Here is a 6,000-nt window from a genome sequence, read left to right on the forward strand (position 1 = left end):
TTAGACTGGAAACAATGTTCTGAGTCTTGAGGACAAGGTACAGGAGTCCTACCTATACCCCAAGTGACAAAGTACTAGAAACTATCTGGGGCAGGTGCTGGCTCACCTCTTAGAGTAAAACAGTGATCCATCAGCATCTGGATGTTTATGTTTGGGGGGAAAGTCTGGATTTTCTGATTCAGAAGCACTCAATTCTTTTTTTTTTCTGAATCTTAAGCACTCAATTCTTTTTTTTCTCATATTTTTTATTGGTGCATTACAATTTTATGTAATGGTGGAACTTATTGTGACATATTTTTAGATGCACACAATATAGCAATATAATTTGGCCAGTATCAATCCCCATTATTTCCCCTGATCCCATCCCTTTCCTCTACTGATATCCCTTCAATTTTCATGAATGCCCCCACAACCTTTCCTTTCCTTTTTCCTCTCTAGCTTCCACATTTGACAGAAAATATGCAACCTTTGACTTTCTTTTTTTTAAAGAGAGAGAGAGAGAGAGAGAGAGAGAATTTTAATATTTATTTTTTAGTTTTCGGCGGACACAACATCTTTGTTTGTATGTGGTGCTGAGGATTGAACCCGGGCCGCACGCATACCAGGCGAGCACGCTACCGCTTGAGCCACATCCCCAGCCCCCAGACATTTGACTTTCTGAGTTTGGCTTATTTTGCTTAGTATAATGTTCTCAAGTTCCACCTATTTTCTTGCAAATAACACAATTTCATTCTTCTTTATTTATGGCTGAGTAAAACTCCATTGTATATATATATATACCACATTTTCTTCAGCCATTCATCCACTGATGGACACCTAGGCTGGTTCTATAGTTTCATTATGGCAAATTGAAGCACTCAATTCTTTAGTAGTTGAGGTGGGGTGGTGGTGCTGGGTTTCATAGATGGATTCACACAAATTTATTTCATGGGTTAAAATTTCAAACATTATTATATTTTTTTCTCTACATTTTCCATTTGCTGAGCAACCAGATTCCTTGCTTCCCCCTAAAAAGTTCCTAAGCACATACAAACAACAATGGAGGGTCCATTGCTGCTCTGCTTACAGGGAAAATCATGACCTGTTCAGTTCCACCTGTTAAGGGGAATTTCATGGCTCCATCTGCAGATCCCAGGTCTGAGTTCTCAGTAGTGCTGGTTACCATATATTTCTAGGTCTCCTTCTGAGAACATGGTAGTACTGCATTTCCCTCCCATGGAATTAAATACGACTTGTTAGGATCAATAACATGTGAGTTGAGATGATGTTGCACTTCTAGGCTGAAGCTTCAAGAGCCAGTAAACAATATTCTACACACTCCATTTCCCCATGCTTTGGTGCCTGGCAATGTTCTGGTGACTGCTCTGTTAACCTGGGCCCTGGTGTGAGAATGATATTGATGAAGTCCTTGCATAAGGATGACATGTCCAGCCAACCCTGCATGGGCATATACATGTACAATGAGCAAAATTAACCTTTTGTGATACTGTAATCTAAGAAGAAATGTACTTTTGGTTTTTGTCCCCAGTTCTGGGTACATGTCTTCTAAAACCTCTGATGCTTCATGAGTCAGAGGGATGAGAAAGTGCCTTTAAAAAAAAATTCTAGGGGCCTGGGGTTGTGGCTCAGTGGTAGAGTGCTTGCCTAGCATGCATGAGGCACTGGGTTCGATCCTCAGCACCACATTAATGTAAAATAAAGATACGGTGTCCACCTAAAACTTAAGAATAAATATTTTTTAAAAATTCTGAAAAGCCCCTTCAATCATACTTGAGTTTATGCTAATGAGGTGACTTTTCGTGGCTGGGGCTGTTGCCAGAGGAACCAACCATGTGATTAGAGGATTGAAACTTTCAGCCCCACTCCCTGACCTCTGGAGAGGAGGAAGGGGCTACAGAATGAGTTCAAGCACCAATGGCCAATTATTTATCAGCAATGCCCACATAATGGAAATTTCACAAAAACCTAAGTGAAAAGGGATTTGGAGAGCTTCATGAGGTGCTGGGGCTCTGGCGGAGTGCCTGGAGAGGGCACAGAAGCTCCATCTTCCTCCACCTTCCCTGTATCCTGCAGAATATACATTAAGTGTAAGTCATTATAGCAAATTATCAAGCATGAGGAGGGGGTCATTGGAACCCCTGATTTGTAATCTAGTTGGCTAAAAGGACCAGAGACCTGGGACTTGAAAGTGGCATCAAACATGGGGCAGTCTCTCCTGTGACTGAGCCTTTAACCTGTGGGTTTAATAAGGAGTTAGGCTGTTCACTTGGGCCTGGAAATGTTCATGTGTAGCTAAAAGCAGGATTAAAATCTTGGCATGTCTGCCTCCATTTTGCATCTGTCTCCTCTGCTCTAAGTCACCTTGGATTCTAGGAAGGATGGGTCTGATTGACAAACATCTTGCAATGAGTACAAAGTTCCTTCAGACAGCGGCAACTTTCTTATCTTATACCAGGCCCCGCCTGACTAATCCTGAGATAATGATCAACCAGACCACAGTTTGCCCAAGACTGCTTCACTGTGCATATCTCTAGTTCTTTTTGGAACTATAATCTGGAAGCTCATGTCAATACTCTGGAAAAAAGGACTGGAAATATTGGTCCCCTTTGTCTTGCCAGTATAGCTATATGGATTAAAGTTCTTTTCCTGATTTTCACCATTATTTTTCCATTTGGCTTTTGGGGCTAGTGACTAAATCTGATTTGTTGGGATCCTTAGTGTCAGGCCTCTGCCAAGAACATGGGGTTTGTGCCTCCTCTGGGTAGATGGTATCAGAACTGAACTGAATTATAGGAGACCTAGTTAATAAGTGTCAAGAAACTTGGGGAATTGCTTGGTGTGGAAAACCCACACATTTGATGCTGCAATACTGTGAGTTCAGGTATTTCCTTGTTGTTTTGAACCATTGAGATGGGGATATGTTGTTACTGCAGCATAATCTGGTTCATCCCAACTGCTCATTCCTCCTGTTGGAGTCTCACACTTGCCTAGGGCTGTTGAGCAGCAGGTAGATGTTGGCTGTGGAGCTGAGCTGGCGATGAAGCCATACTTGACATGAGCTCATCCTCTCTGTGGCTCCTCCCTCCCATGTCCTTGGTCCCTCGCCCATTTTCTCAGTCTTCCTCCTGGTACCATTCTGCCTGCTTCCTTCCTTTCCACAGGCACAGTCTTATTTTACCTCTGGTAGATGAAAAGCTGGTTCTGTAAACATGCTTATAAAAGAAATTTTGTTTAGTGAGGGCTTTTGAATCTTTGCCCCTGCTTTGGTGTGGGCCGAAGAAAGAATAACTGCCCAGCCCAGTCCTTGAGGCACCAGTGCTCAAGAAAGAGGGAAACCAATGTACACAAGAAATAATCAGATGATGACTGAGGGCTATAATCCTAACCCCACAGATAGACGCCTGTATACAACACCCATTTTAAAGTAGGTAGTACACTTTTGTAAAAAAAAAAAAATCCTAAATGATTTATCTGGGAGGGCTTTTTGTGTAATACCTTTTATGTCAGCATGGAATTCTTCAGGGTTCTCTAGAGAGTCAGAACCAATTACACATGTGTACAGAGAGATGCGGAGGAATCTATTAAGGAACTGGTTCACACAATTATAGCAGCTGAGAAGACCCAGGATAGGCTGTCTGCAAGCTGGAGATGCTGGGATGCTGGTAGCATAGCTCAATCTAAGTCAGAAAGCCTCAGAACCAGGAGAGCTGATGGTGTTGCTCTGGGTTTGAGACTGAAAGCCTGGCCTCAGGGAGGAGCTGCTGGTCTAAGTACTGGAGTCCAAGGGACAGCCTGGACTTCCAATGTCCAAGACAGGAGATGAGCAGATGCAGCTCTAGGAAGAGAGCAAGTGGCCTTCTTGTGTTTGCTCACCGTTTGGATGGTGTCCATCCACACAGAGGGTGGGTTTTCTCCATCTAGTCCATTCAGACTCACATGCTAAACTTCTCTGGAAACATCATTATGGATGCTTTTCCATATTTCTAGGTATTCCTTAATCTAGACAAGTTAAAGCCTAAAATTAACCATTGTCAGCACATACCTCTTTTTTAATGACTGCACAGTATTATTGGCTTTTCTTCATGAATAATTGTGATCTGCTGCATTTTATTATAAGCAAAGCTGGGGGACCATCGTGGTATAAAGGAAAGTGGTGGTCCAATCACAGTCCTCCTCCTCCAATCCTCAAGATTGCTGTTTGCCATGATTTTTTACCCTATAAATTAATACATGTTTTAATTATAGTAAAATGTATATAAACCATGCAGGTGTTATGATATTATTATTTTTTTTCACTTACAAAAACTCTGGATTAAAACTTTCTGTGAGGGGCTGGGGTTATGGCTCAGTGGTAGTGCGCTTGCCTAGCATGTGTGTTGCACTGGGTTTGATTCTCAGCACCACATACAAATAAATAAAATAAAGGTCCATCAACAACTAAAAAAATATTTTTTAAAAATTTCTGTGAAATAAAGAATCTCAGAACTTAAAAAGTATATCTTTTTACTGGCCCAGAATCTATTATGTACTCAGGAATCTTGGGAGTGAATGTAACATGGAGTAGATGGAAATTGGAAGCTATTAATACACCTAAATAAATCAAAGGAAAAAATAACATTTTGTAAGTTGTCTTGGAATATATTCTGTTAGGAAACATTATTTTGGGGAATTAAGTTAAGGTTTGTGTTCCTATGCTTTTAATTTTACAATAAACACACACTGTAAAAATTTTAATGGTGTAAAATTACGTGATAATTACATATTTGTACATACTTTTTCTGCGGCTTGAAGGTTGAGACTGAAGAATCATGAGTTCAAAGACAGCCTCAGCAATGTTGAGGCACTAAGCAACTCTGTGACCCTATCTCTAAATAAAATACAAAAAAGGGCTGGGGATGTGGCTCAGTGTTTGAATACCCCTAAGTTCAAGCCCCAGTACCAATACAAACAAACAAACAAAAACCAACCAACCAACCAAACAAACAAACAAACAAAAAAACCATCGCATAAAAGCAAAATAGAAAAAGATGTAAATTTCAGAACCCAAGACTAAATAACATCTTTAGAACTAGTTTCCCATTGGAGGTGATTGGATCAGTATGGCTCAGCAATTATTGGTAGAAAGATAGCCACTTGGCAGCAAAGAACTACTGGCTCATCCTCACTTGCCACCAGGCTTTAGCACATGCAGGGACCTTACATGGTCCAGGGGACCATGTGAAATGTAGTAGAGGCTGGACAAAGTCCCTGAGGGCCCTAGGTTACTTACTGCCTTGGTCCTGGTGCCCCTGCTGTGGACAATTCCATCTTTATGTGCAGTGCATTTATCTTGGGCCACCCTGGTGGGTTCATTTTCCACCCACAGAGCAGTCTCTGCAGTGTGAGCCTCAGGCTAAGGCACAGACGGGGGTAGAACCATCCACCTCTGCAGTCCTGAAGTTCTGAAGTCAGCGCCCAGGTCTGGGCCTTGAGCTCCAGCACTGGTGGCTATCCTGGGCTCCTTGCCAGGAGTCTGGTGGAGCCAGACACGTGAGGCATACAGTGAGGAGCTGCAAGGGCAGCTGGGCTAAGACAGTGCAGGGCCCAGTGAGGCATTTGGGCTCAATTCTAAGGCAAGAGAGTTTCATGGCAGCTGTGGAGAGGAAGGTGGTGCTTTGGAAGAAGAATCTGGCTCTTGGTACTGAAAGAAAAGGAGGGATGAGGGCAGCTATGCAGGTGACCTGGACAGTAGCAGCAGGCCTGAGAGATCTGAGACTCAAGTGAGGGGGAAGTTCAGTCTTCTTGGTTGTGGGTGAGGGAAAGGAGGTGTCAGTGAGAGTCGAAGGTTTGAGCCTGGGTGGCCCGGTGATGTGTTATGGTCCATGGAGCAGGGAGATGGGAGGAGGAGCAGGTTTGGAGGACAGAGACATTTTATTTGATTCTTTTGCCAGAGGGTCTTCCCTGTGGAGCTAGTTCGGTGAGTTTGTATGCCTGGAACTTAAAGACTAAGTCAAGAGAGAC

The sequence above is a fragment of the Marmota flaviventris genome, chromosome 14, assembly GCF_047511675.1.
Source record: "Marmota flaviventris isolate mMarFla1 chromosome 14, mMarFla1.hap1, whole genome shotgun sequence".
Taxonomy (NCBI): Eukaryota; Metazoa; Chordata; class Mammalia; order Rodentia; family Sciuridae; genus Marmota; species Marmota flaviventris.